Raw genomic sequence first — 14549 nt, 5'->3', positions numbered from 1 at the left:
CTCATCTTAACAAATTTTTATTTGAACCCTTTTTCTAAATTTGTAAGCTCAAGTTAAAAAAGAAACTGGCTTTAGATCTCAATCTTTAACGTAACTTTAGTTAGAAACCAGAAAAGATTAGAAAAATCAAAACTCGAAAGAAATTTTTGAAAGATCGCTGGAAAAAAAAGTTTTACTTAAGAAAGTTTTTGAAAACAAAAAAAAATTTGAAGAGACTTTTTCAATGAATTGATAGCCGTTTTGGACCACTGCTTAAAATATGATAAATGCGGAATAATAAATGCTTGTTTTCATACCGAATATTTATCATAATCATTACTACAGAGAATACGTCAGTAGAATTAATTACTCCTTTAAAACACGAGAAAATCAATCAGTTTTTTGATGCGATCGTCACGAATGCCAGCGCTTGTTTTTTCTCAACAATGAGACGCTACCAATCTTTACAAAAAAGGTATCAGCCAAATTTTGAGGAAAAAAAGAACATAAAATCTCTTCTTTTGATGACAATTTCTTCTTTAGATACAAATATAACTAATCCTTATAAAAAAATTTTATTGAATACAATAAGAAACGATGGAAAAACAACCTTCGTTTTTTTGTTACTGGTTCACCCTCTTTTTTTTTTTTTCTAAAAAAAAAACAGAACTTGGTTTGAAAAATCTCCAACTTTATTTTATCATGAATATAAGCTAATATATCGAATAATCGGTTGATCGATAATTCGGTAAATCGATAAATATTTATCAAAAAATTTTAAGTTTAATAAGATATTTAAAATAAATGAAAAAGAAAATTCTTGAAAAACAATGACAAGTGTCTTCCTTTCTTATGGTTTCCTCGTCACTAATCAAGCAAGAAGCATACCTACATAGCCATTTTGATATTGAGACTACCATGATCTTGACGGTTCTCATCATTTACTAACTAGGTTACTATAGTAACACTTTGCTGGTGTTCTAATGACTATTTTTACTAATAAACTTTTATTACTAGTCATTTTTACTTACTATTATTCTTAACAATTATTACTTTTCAGATTAATATATATATATATATATATATATATATATATATATATATATATATATATATATATATATATATATATATATATATTGTTAAAGACAAATTTGATAGGGGAAGACCTTTTGCGCTTAATCTAAAAGTATTTGAAGCACTTACAATCGAATCAAATACTTTTAGTTTAAATGCAATAGACCTTTCATTAATCGTTCTTAAAACGCTAACAGCATTTTGTATTTTTTGAACCAATTGCTAGTTTTATATCGTCGGTTGACAAGTAAAACTCATTAAGTACAGTTTTATGGGAAATTGACTTTTATACACTATGATACCCAAATATTAACAACATATTGCAAGAAAAAGTCACAAAGTGCGTAAACCAATCCGAAATAGTAGTATTTTATCAAGAGATATCACATCGATATCTCGATAAATGGAATTTTAATATATAGTACTAACTAAATAATATAATAATATAATTTTAATATAATAACTAACTAAACTTGATTATCTCAAATTAACTGCAGTGTCACTTAATGAGTTTTACTTGTCAATAGTCGATATAATCGTTTTAAAAATAGGGATTTAAAAATAAAATTACCTTTGACTTACTTAAAATAAGGTAATATTATATTATGTCTTATTTAATATAAAAAGATATTTTGAAAACAATGTTGGTTTTGAGAATGGAGTTGGCCATCGAAAGTAAATTCTCGTTCCCATTCTAAATGTACTTACAAGGAATATTCTTTTAAAACTTGTTCAGTTGCTTTTCGGACTCGCTTTTACAATACATTTAAAAAAAGCCTATCTTGTTTATAAAGCCTTACGGCAAGTATCGTATTGGGTGTGGAAAAAATTCTCGCGGTTTTAATGTACAAATTTTGTTTTATATTAAATGGAAAGAAATAAAAATAGTGACCTCGAATGTCTATTACTTTGGTGATTGAAGTGATTGTGTACTTGTATTTCTATTGTGTAATTAATGAATATCCTTAAAAACTGAGAGAACTTTTTTCCAGATTCAATAAAACAAGATCTCCTCTAAGTTTAAGTATCGTTAAATGCTGCATCATGAGGAACCAAACTTTTGTTACAAACTATTACACTTTGACCGATTTAAAAGTTTTAAAAACCAACATTGCTTGATGACTTTCTTGAATTACATGTAACCATTAGATGAAGTAACGTTTAAGTAAAACATTAAACGTCTGAGCTCTCCCTACTACACCCCACGCCCTCCCTACCACACCTTACACCCTCAAACATAAAAACTGTAACCAACAACTAATTTTTAATCACTTAGAAATGAACACTGGATGGTTTAAAAAGAATTATCCATCCATTTGTATTCAAATATTTCTTTTTATTTTTTTAATTAAAAATTCATGATGACTTAATGCGTTTGTTAATGCATCAAATTTCTGAAGTGATTAGTTTTAGGAAAGGTTTTGTTTGCCAAAATATTGTCCAATGAAGCAAAACAATTTTTTCGGCTAGGAAGATCTCCCTTTTTATGTTGTGTAAAAGAGTTTAAAAGGAAATATATTAAGCTTTATTTTAGCCAATAATTAATATCAATTTGAAGAGTTAAAGCTGAAGAGTTTTGAAGTTGGACAAATGTTTAATTTATATACCTATTTAAACCTTCGTTTATTGGATTAAAACATTCTTTAGTGAACATTTTTAATCCTCTGCATATATTAGTAAAAGTCTGCATAAATTAGTAGAAGTCGGAAGTTACAATCTTTTTGTTTCGTTTAAAAAAACTTCTTTCAAATGTTAAAATTATTAAATTTTAAGAAAAATTTAAAAAACGTTCTACACGGTAATTAAACGTTTAACTTTTCGTTTCTCAATAAAAATCTTTCAATTAACTATTCGTTCGCGAATAAAAAACGAGCCTAGCAGCTTTTTATTAACAGAAAATTAAAGGAAAAACGCGTAGATGAAAAAGAAAGAAAATAGAATGTATTGAGTTTTCACAATAGACTTTTTTAATTAGATAAACTCGCAGTTTTGAAAACATGGGAAGTTCTAACAGGCTTATTTAATGATGTCATATCATTTTTTAAAAAAATACAAAACTGCAAACGTTTTAAAATCCCTATTTTAAAGACTTATACAATGATCTGTTTTCGTTCAAAAGTTTATAATTGATGATTTAATATACATAAAAAGCTGTACAGTCGAGTTTTTGTTGTATGCAGGTACTGCGTATCTTTTGACAGATTTTAGTGAAGAAAAATCCACAAATAAGTTATTTACTTCCACTCAATGATTTGTTAACTTTAACAAACTCCTCGTAGTTCAAGAGTCCGTTACCATCTTGGTCTGCAAATTGCATCATGTCCATTACCTGCTTTTCGGTGAAAACAAAACCTAATCTTCTAAGAGTTTCGTAAAGTTCTTTTTGTGTTACAAATCCGTCGCCATCTTTGTCAATAAATTTAAAACAAGTTTTGAGCTCTTCTTCGGGGTCTTTTTTTTGTGTTCGTTTTGACATTACTTGTGCAAACTTCTCGAAACTGATTGCCCCTTCTTCGCCGGCATCTGCTGTGTTCATCATTTGTTGTAACTCTTTCTTGCTTGGGCGATAACCTAAATTGTTGAAAATTTCTTCAACTTCGTTTTTGCTTACAACTCCGTCGTTATCAGTGTCAAATAAGCTGAAAGCTTCACGATATTTACTAAGTTCGACTTCGCTTACTTCATAAGCCATCTTTAAAGAGTTTTATCGAATGTCATAAAAGTAATCTTGAATGCTGAAGATGGCTGTATAAGCTGTAGTAAGTAATCTCATACGGTGCAAAGAGATTAACCTCACAATAAAACATATTGTTAATTTTAATTCTCAGTATGGTATTGCAGGATATGATAGCTATTAAAGAGTATTCCAGTTGGACGCTAAGAAAAATGTTAAGACAAAAAAAATCAATTATAAACAGTTCGTTTGCCCCTTGCTGATTGTAAATCCGTCATTTCTGTATTTTGAACAATAGATCTGGTAGGGGAAATGAATGACACGGCTTATAAGCAATTAATACCGATGGAAGTTCACGGACTATATTATGCTGCCGATTTAAAAGATGCACGTTGAGTTTATCTAATATCCAAGCCTTTTTAATCGCCTATTGTAGTTTGTTTTTTTTTTTTTGTTCTTTATATTTATGTTTACTAAGATTTTAAATTGCTTTTTAGGCTTCTATTGTTGCATTTAATAAAAGGGTGGGAAATAATACTAAAGATTTCAATAGATGCTTTTATAAAACATGTTTTTGTAGAGGCGCATTCTTTGTAAAAGTTTTTTACACGTTAATTCTTAAAACGTTTTGAATTTGGAATTAAGAAATAATCTTGACTAATAAAGTATAGCATCAAAAACGATGAAAGCATTAACTTAAGGAAACCTTGAAAAAAAGTGAATTTCGAGTTTTGTTCACATGAGATGAATCTGAAAATTTAAACTTTCAAACTGAACAATTAGATCCTCGGAAACAATGAAGTTCTTGATTTTTCAATTAAGCTTTACACAACAACATTCCAATTTAAATTTTTTAAAGCAAAAGCTCAGGATCAAGCTAAGAGATTCCGTTAACTCTTCTTTTCGTTAGTCTCATCTTATCATCAATGTTGCCTTCTCTATGCCTACATACGAAAGCAAATAAAAGTCGCGAGTTGTAAAGAATAAATGCAATACTTTGTAGCTTTTTTTCTTTACAACTGGTGAATTCTGGTTGCATTTACTTGTTAAGTTACTCATTTTTGATTCCAGGATGAGCATTTTGGTGGCTAAATAACAACTTTTTGAATGACTTTTATTCCTAAACCTTTTGAAATAACTCGACAGCCTTTTTGCACAGTTCCCTTCGTTACTACTTTAAGAACCTTCCGATTCGGGTAAATTAGATCTCTGGTTTAGTAGAGCAAGTTGTTGTCTTTTTTTTTCGATTTTAATCACTTTGTCATTGTTGGTGTTTCTAATTTATGATTGATGATGGTTTTTGAGTTCTCCAAATAGTTTGTTTTGTCTCTCCTACTTTCTGCTCTAATGTAACAATCTAGGTCAAAAATTTCTCTATGCACGTCTTCAGGGTTCGAGTCTTCTGTAACCTTTTGTTTATATAATGACTATCTAGTTGGATAGTGCCTCCTCTCTATTCTGATCAAGTTCAAATGCCACAAATGGACGTTCGTCTTTTTATATATAGAATAGCAATTTTAATGCAGTAATCAAAAAAGTACAAATTTTTTTTCAATTTTGTATTTTCATTTATGATAGAACTAAAAAATGTTCATAATACGCATTAAAATTATCTTCATAACTCTTTGAATCTTTCGATTGATCTGTTAAAACTCCTCCTCCAACCAATCCCTATACATGGTTTCGATCCTCATCCTCATCTTTTAGCATTTCCTTTTTAGCTCTCCAAAAAACATTCATCTTTATATATTACTTCGTATAATAAGGTTTTGAAGCTTCATCCACAAACTTGTGTATCGCTTAATTGTGTCACTTCCGGGAATGAAAAAAAGTGGGCGTATAATTAGATGTAAAAGAATTTTTAAAATAAATTTATCTGATGAGAAAATATTAATTTTAATACTAATTTAAATTTTTTTTACTGAGCTTTTATTATTTTATTTTCTTCCATTTTCTGAACAGGGCAGAATGGTCAACACTAAAAATAATGCTGATGACAAAGAGGGGGGGGGGGGGGGAGTTAAGGTTAGTTTTAGTCGAACTAAGATTAGTCGACTAACTTTTTAGTCTAACTAAGTTTAGTTGACTAACTTTTTGGTCTAACTAAATTTAGTTGACTAACTTTTTAGCGTCACTAAAATTAGTCGATTAACTTCTTAGTCTAACTAAATTTAGTCGACTAACTTTTTAGTCTAACTAAAATTAGTTGACTGAAACAAGATTTAGTGCTAAAAAAAACTGAATATATACCATACCATGAAATTATATGAACATAATATGAATTATGACAAATAAATCAATTTAAAGACATTCATCAAAATTTATTATTTTAAGAAATTTAAAATACGTAACATAGTTTGTGACAATTGGGTAATAAAAATGTTTTGTTTGTACCTTGTATTGCCCTAAAATTTCTTTTATCAAATTAAATAAAAATTGGTTTGTTAGCAGAACAACTCCGTCAAAAGCAGCTGATATTTTATACCGAAAATTATTATTAAAATATTTGTATTTTAATAATAGTTTTTGAAAGAAAAACAAAGTTGAAAGTTGAACAAGATATATATTCAATTACACAATATAGAAATAATAAAAAAAGTTAATTGCCTAACTGTTTCAATCTTATTGTTGTCACTGTAAATATCTGCGTTTTTATGAATGTAAAACGAAATAAATTACGTATTGTTACCTCAAAAAATTTTTTGGCATATAACACACCTTTGAAAAATATGGCACCATTTTTTTTTTATAAATTGATTTCACATGTGTTTTATAATTTATAATTCACTTTATTTTGAAATTGAAAAATCTAGATCTGAACCGCTTTTCATTGAAAATTAAAACAAGTACTTAATAGTAAGGGGGGACTAGTTAGATAAGTTTTATTACTATTACAAAATCTTAAGTGTATATGAAAAAATCTGAAAATTGAACCTTGAAACAGATGCCCTGCGGAAAAAATTGTAACTTACAGCAATTTGTATTTAAAAACATGGCGCTCAAACCACTTCACAACTAACGCATAAAAAGATTTTAAAAAATAATTTCTTGGGTAACAGTAACAATATATTTTTCTCAAATTAAAAATTTAATCGACTAAATTTAGTTAGACTAAAAATTTAGTCGACTAAATTCAGTTAGACTACAAATTTAGTTGACTAATATTAGTTAGGCTAAAATGTCAGTCGGCTAACTTTAGTTATACTAAAAACGCAGTCGAGTAATTTTAGTTAGACTAAAAAGTTAGTCGACTAAATTTAGTTTGACTGAAGTGTTAGTCAACTAATTTAATAAGACTAAGAAGTTAGTCGATTAAATTTAGTCAAGCTAAAAAGTTAGTCTACTAATTTTAGTTACGGTTTTTTTAGTTAAGTTAGGCACCATGTTTAGTTTTGGTCACAACGCTAATACATATCAAGGTTACTTACACAATTGCTTTCGACACACGTAAACGCACTTAAGACCTTATTTCAGCACCTGTAATCTTGAAGTATGAAGATAAAGAAAGGTTACAAGCAAAACTTAAAAAAGTTAAAAATGAGCAATTTTTTTTAGCTCATGGAAATAAAAAAAATATAATTTAATTAAAAAATGATTTATCAATAATAGTTCAGCGAACATAGTGGAAAAAATTTACTGAAAATCCATGAGTTAAATATGGATAACGATTTTTTACAAACACATATTAGGATTCTTCTAGCTCGTGGGGTCCTGTATGACTGCTACAACAACATCAGCGGTAGCAATGGCCCCCTCCCCCTTTCACTCAGTTGATTTATCCCACGATCTCATACATACACCCATAGCAGCCGAGAGAAATTTAGGGCCCCGGGAAGTTTTCTTAAAAGGGCCCTCATTATGAATAGTTATATACCCAGGACCAAAAGAAGTGTGCTCTGTTCATTGAAAATTAATAATAAAAGTTAATTAAATCTTTTAAAAGTCAAAACTATTTAAATCTTTAAAAAATTACTTTAAAAAATTATTTGCACCTACACGGGGCCCCGGATATCTTCCCCGCCCCGTCGGCGGCCATGCATACACCAGTACGTATAACCGCTAAGATAAGGAAGAAAATCAAATCCCAAAATGTCATTAGTTGAATTCTCTTCGCAAATTCTTTCAGATCATAATTTTTCAATGTTATAATATTGCTTATTATATTATTCATGTTTATTTCCAATGTTCTTTTATGTACATAATTTTAAAAAAATGTACAAACTGTAATCTTGCCTTAAGATTGGATTACCTATTCTTGAATATTTGATCAAGGCTTTCTAGGGTTATTATGAATTACATTACATTAGTTTTTATTTATAGTTAACACTGTATTTAGTCTGTTTAATGGTGGAGAATTTCGTGTAAAGAGTTCATCGGGTTCAGTGACTTACTTGAAAAACTTAGTAATTTTATAATAATATTCTATGAAAAAGAAATTTAAATAGTAAATTATTTAGGTAAAAGCGTCACACGCAGACGTAAACACACAAAAAAGTATTTATATCTGTTAAATAAAAAGTGTGAACAAGCGTGCGTGTTAAAATTGTTGTTGCTTCTCAAAAAATTGTTGTTGTTTAAGAAAAGCCAGCGGTTTTTTAAACCAATTTTAAATAAACCATTTTTGCCAATTTTTTTCAATACCTGGTTTAAATATTTGTTGACATAGTTAGGTCATTTGTTAACACTTCTGGTTTTAAATTTAAAGAACTAGTTATAAATTGATGAAGTAGTACTCTAATCAACTATGCTATCAAAGTTATAAATTTTTATCAAGTAAATGTGGCCATAGATGATGAGAAATTGAAAAGTAATAACTACAATATTAACAAATGTTTAACTATGCTTTAGAAATTTCTCTTTAGAGCCAAAGAATTAAATAATTTTCTTTATACCAAAGGTGGTTTTAGCTCGTATTCAATAACCCATTTGTTCGAATTGAAAATCAGAGATTAAAAAGGACTGTCCCATTATAGCTAAGAAACAAAATCAACTGTATTGAAAATGTCTGTAATAAAAACTTACTTAAAAATGAAAAAATCAGTAAATTCATTCATAACTGAAAACCTAGGCAGGGAATTACAAAGCTTCAAATTAAATGAACATCTGCTTGGAACTTTATTAAAAAGGGAAATACAAATCTTTTTTGAGTTTTTACAAAAATTGATAAAGTCAAACTTTTAAAGGGAAAGTTTGAATAAATCTCAGGTAAACACAGTAAATTCTTGAAATGCATTGAAAAAATTTACTTTGTTCTAGTTTAAGCAATAAAACATACCACAGAGAGCAAAAGAAATCTATGCCATTAAATAGTTTGTGCTAAATTTAAAAAAGAACTGTTTTTTGGGCAAATTCACAAGAAATTCACAAGAAATTCACAAGAAATTATGGATGCCGTGGTTGCAGCTGGGGAGATTAACAGAAAAAACAAACTTCAAGGTATATTTTTTTAAATTTCATGTTTCGTTTCTTTTTCTTTTTTTTTTTTTTTTTTTCATTTGCTTTAATACAATGTCAGAAACAACACTTTATTGACGGTTTTTTTACGATTGTTTTAGGCTGATGGAGGTCAATTTGTACAACAATTTAACCCTTTAGTAAAATTGTTGCACAAGTTAACCAGAAGGTTAAATCTCCATCTCAAGGAACGTTTTTAATCAAACAGCAAAAAGTCTCGCCTTAATTACCGGTATATCAAATAACTACAGTCGCGATGTCACAATCCGCATGGGCAGACCTTGTAATTTAGAAGGCCAAGATTCACTCCAACGTATTTGTATTAGCTGTACCACCTCCTTTTTGAAGCGAAAAATCTTTCTCACTTTATACTGATGTAACTTTGTACATAAGAATTGTTTCTATTGGATTTTAATCCTGGCCAGGATTGTCTTCACAATAAAAAAAAGGGAACGTTTTACGATAGAATGTCAGTTTATATGCTTATTAAATCATATTGAAATTTGTAATCGTATTGTAAATTTGAAAAAGTATTAAAATCTGGGTCCTTAACATTCATTAAAAATATAAAATGCTCTTAAATGCTCTTTATGCTCTTAAAAAAATTATGTAGATAAAAATTATGTAGATAAAAATTATGTAGATAAAAATTATGTAGATAAAATTAATTTAAAATCGGTTGGGCATAAATCGGATGACATTTCATCAATTAAAAATTTAAATGGAACTACAGATAGAGTTGTACGGCATACTATGTACGGCATACAGATAGAGTTGTACGGCATACTATGTCTGCCAGATCTGTCGATATTTTTCTTACATTTTTCGTTGACATAAAATATGTCAGAAATATTTTTCTGCCCACATACTCGTATTTTGACATAACTTTATGTCTGAGACATTTTCTACCGACATGAAATATTTTTTCTGTCCGCATATTTTGACACAAGTTTATGTTTGAATTATTTTCTGCCGACATAAAATATATCTGAAATATTTTCTATCCACATACTTTGACATTATTTTATGTCTGAGATATTTCGCGAGGTTTAAATTATTATTTTATCTCCGATTTTAAACGTTGGGAGAAAATGAGTTATTAATTTTAGCAAGTAATAATTACTTTTAAAATACACTTTACTTTTTAATTTTTTTTAAAAAAATTTTGTTTAAATATAAATTATCTTACTTACAGGGCATTTTAGTTTGATTCGAAGTGTAGAATAAAAGTTTCGATTTCCCCTCATTTGAATGTAAAAACAATCTCAAACTTAATTTTTATTACTAAATGTGGTTTTTATTATACGGTGTCCTGTGACACATTAGAAATTAAGTTAAGTAGAAAGAAAAGTAGAACTTTTAAAGGGTCGAACCATTTACAGCATAAACTTCTATGATCTTATCGTCTACAACACGAAGAAATAGAAAATAATTCTTTGCTGCAAAAATTTGATTCCGTTCCAGGACAGGTCGAATAATTTATGGTCGAAGCACGAAGCGAATCGTGTTAAAAATTTAATTTTTCACCAGCGCACAGTGACTCAGGACAATCAAAAAACGGTAAAAATTAAATAAAATTTGACATAAATCGTAAATAAATAAATGTTATATATCAAAGTAATAATTTTTGGGTCATAGGTTTCAAATTTGTAAATATATATATATTTTTTTACTCGCAGCTTCAACGCGTATAATGCGCGCTTACGCGTGTTTAAGGTGACTAAATGCGTACAAAAAATTTTTTTTTCAAGTTTTGGAATCTTCAAGACAAACATATTAACTTGATATATTACTCTACTTGATATTTTTATAAAAATGTTTTTTAAAGGATGTTGATACATAGAGAAAAAAAACTGTATTTTACTACATTTATTTTATTATTTACATTACAATTAATTTAATAACTTCATATGGTAACGGTTTTCCTCGATAGCTCTTATGTTTTTTAAAAGATTTGCTTGATACTTTTGGATCTGATCTTACTAGAAGGTAGTGCATCTGATTCATCATTGTGTTTAACCTTGATATTTTTGCCATGTGCTTAAGTCTAGAATTTCTTATTTGTTTATTTAAACTCTCCAGTGCATCTTCCGAATATACCCCGATTGGCAAAGGTAATTTATGCAATATGGAAGAGCTATGAAGCAGCAGTTTATGTACAGTGGGAGGCATAACATACCAGTTGTACAAACTCACTATACGTTTAGCTGTTTCAGTGCAGTATAAATCTAATTCACTGATATTAATAGGATATCCATAAAATATGGTTGCGAGAATATTATGCAATCTTTCAATTATATCACAATCAACTTTAGTAATTTCAGAAAAAACTTTACTTTTTTAAAATGCTCTTCTGGCAGTATTGCCGTCATTGGTATTTCCAAACCAAGTTTTAGGCATGTCAACATATAACCTTAACGGTTCTCTGAAGAGTACCTGAATCTCTTTTTTTTTTTTTAAGTTTACAGATAATTTTTCCTCAATTGTTTTTGGCTTATACTTTTTAATTTCAATTTTATAACTCAAATAAAGAATAAATTCCAAGCATTTTATCCAGCCATGCAAAGCTGAAATTCCAAACCCCAAGGGTAATTCATTCTCAGTTTTTGCATTTAATACATCAATATTACTCATTTCGTTGGGTTAAGAATTGCAAACATTGCAGGATTGAGTGGATTTTGTAACTGTAAAGGCATTAACTACTTTATTATCAAACATTGTAAGATCAACTCTATAGCTGATATTAAAGGTCACCTTTCTTCCAGCAATATCAAAAACTTTGCAAAACGTCTTTAAGGTATTTATTTGATTTTTTAGATATGATTCTTCTTCTCTGGATAAAATTGAACTCTCTTTTTTATATTTTAGATGAAGAGGTCTACAAAAGTGACAACTTGAAGGATTTCCATTTTTCCAAATTTCGCCATCTTTTACTCTGAGCAATAAAGGCAAAAAAGCTGTACTAAAAAGATTTTCTTCACTCTTAAGTTCTATAATTGTGATGTTTGTCTCAAAGTATTTCTGTTTATAAATACTTTGGCTTGATGCTCCATCAAAACCAATCTTTCCATATAAAACTTTAAATATCTTGTTACCTTGACCACAATTAGGTATATCAATCATTTCAGTTATTCTACTCACAGTGTGATCTAACATGCTTTGAAGAGTACACTTTGCAGAAACTTCAGAAAAATCTATATTCTCAGGATAACATTTCAATTTTTCCACCAAAATATCGTGCAAGGTAGGATAAATATGTACATTGTGTACAAGAGCTGAGTTTCTGATCATTTGATATTGTTTATCGCTGAGATCAGTGTTCATTTTTAATGCAAGAGCTTCCTCTACACTCATATTAGTGGGAAAGATTTTATCAAAAGTTTTATCAACTTTTTCTATCTCTAAAAGATTAGACATTGTTTTTTAAAAAAGAAGCTTTTTTTTTTCTCCAGCAGCATTTGCACTTTTTGCAGAAGCTAAAAATAGAGCTTCATGATGTTCAGTGGCTAGTTCTTTTATTTTTTTTCTTTTGCTTTGCTCTCCAAGAACACTCAATTGCTTATGGGGCCTTCCAGAACCAAAATGACTATTTTTATTGTTAATAAGATTTCTTTGAAACCAACGATTTTCTTTTTGTTTAAATGTATCATAATTTCGTTCGCATTGTTTTAGTTTTTTCTTCACCTTTGAAATAAATATAACAAAAGCAACCTTTACTTTATTTAAGTTTTCTTTGTGAATTTCTACAGTATTTTTCATTTCATTAAGTAAATCCTTCCATAATCTTATTTTATCCACTCCTAATTCACGTATATTTGGGATAAGATCTAATCTTTTCATTGTTATTGTTTTTAAGAACCATCAATATAATAAAACTAATATATCAGAATTATTTTAAATTACATTATTTATTTTTTTACTTTAGACTGTTTAAAATTTTATTTTGTAATGGCTTTAACAATTGTCACATTGTTACATCCTGTTATAACACCATATTACTAAGTTAACTTTATAATACAGGAACTACTAAAGTTGTTCAGTTGAGCTTTTTCAAACATGTACTTATTAAATAGTAAATACTTTCAAAAATGGCGGAAAACAAGGTTTTTAAGTGTTTATCAACACTTTTATTTCTTTAATAACTTCCAATACCGCAGTAATCCCTTTATAATTTAAAAGTAGAAATATTAATTAACTAGAAAAAATGTATATACTTTTGGAACTCGGTGGAATATTTTTTTAGCTGATATATAAACCAAAAAAATACAATTACTTGCTAACTTTTTTTTAGAAAAGTCTTTAAATTTAAACAAAAAAATCAGACTTTTTTTTTTTCTTTTTAGTAAATTAGAAATATATAAAACCAAAAGATTATCTTCAAAATAAATATACACTTTAATTTAAGTTAAAAATACTCTTTTTTAGATAAACAGAAATCTCACATTTTTCAGATTTCTTTGAAAATAATATCAAATTTTTTTACTTCTTTTAACTATAAAATACAAAAAAAAATTTTTAAGAAGCAATTATTTATACTTTTGAAATAAAAAATTATTGCAATTTAATATTATTTAAAAAAGGGCACTTAATTTATAGAAAAGTTGTGAGGGGTTTATTATCATTTTTTTGCTTTTTTGAGTCACTGTGCGACGTCCATGTGTTATCTGGGTATATCCATTCAAAGGAGAAGTATATTTTTTGTAACAACTCTTCTGCAACTTTGTGCAGTTGATGAAATGTTCCAACCATTGAACCAAAGGTTCATTATCCATCCGTTTTTCGAGCATCCAAATATAGTACCCACAAGTGCTCCTTTTTGCAGATAATTGTTTATCCACCCACTTTAAATACCATCAGAGGTGGTAAGAGCCCACCTGGAGCATTCATACAAAATACACTAGTAGTGGTCAAACCTCTTTCACCACTTGTAAGTGCTCCAACTATGTTTGCCTTTCCGAGAGATTATTTTGCGTTACTTTGTGAACAGTGGACAAACCTATTTCGTCAACGTTATATATCTTATTAGCAATGAACTTGTATTCATCTGATCCGGATTCCTACTTATCAAAGAATACATGAACCCAATCTTTACTAAGTACCCTGACCCTTGTTATTGATGTTGCTTCTAGAGTTCTCAAAGAGAAACAAGATTTTATTTTTATGAATTTATAATACCACTTGAGCTTTACCCTATATTATATCTACAATATATATCTATATTATATTATATTTATATTGCACATTAACATATATTTTATGTAAATGCATAAGATACATGACATAAATATGTATTTTGAGCTAGGAAGTTAACTTGCTAACTGCTCTATGTATTTTATCATGAAGACAAAAATAATATTCAAAAATA

At 28.5% G+C, this 14549-nt stretch overlaps 1 pseudogene; it reads right to left on the bottom strand.

Annotated features, from left to right (window-relative positions):
• Nucleotides 1-3118: 3118 nt before the first annotated feature.
• LOC145183163 (calmodulin pseudogene) lies at nt 3119-3943 on the bottom strand (annotated as a pseudogene).
• Nucleotides 3944-14549: the final 10606 nt, after the last annotated feature.

Source organism: Hydra viridissima, unplaced genomic scaffold (assembly GCF_058129835.1).
Source record: "Hydra viridissima isolate aposymbiotic clone 2 unplaced genomic scaffold, HvirCarnegie_v1 scaffold_17, whole genome shotgun sequence".
NCBI classification, from domain to species: domain Eukaryota; kingdom Metazoa; phylum Cnidaria; class Hydrozoa; order Anthoathecata; family Hydridae; genus Hydra; species Hydra viridissima.
This window is presented reverse-complemented; position numbering and strand designations above follow the sequence as displayed.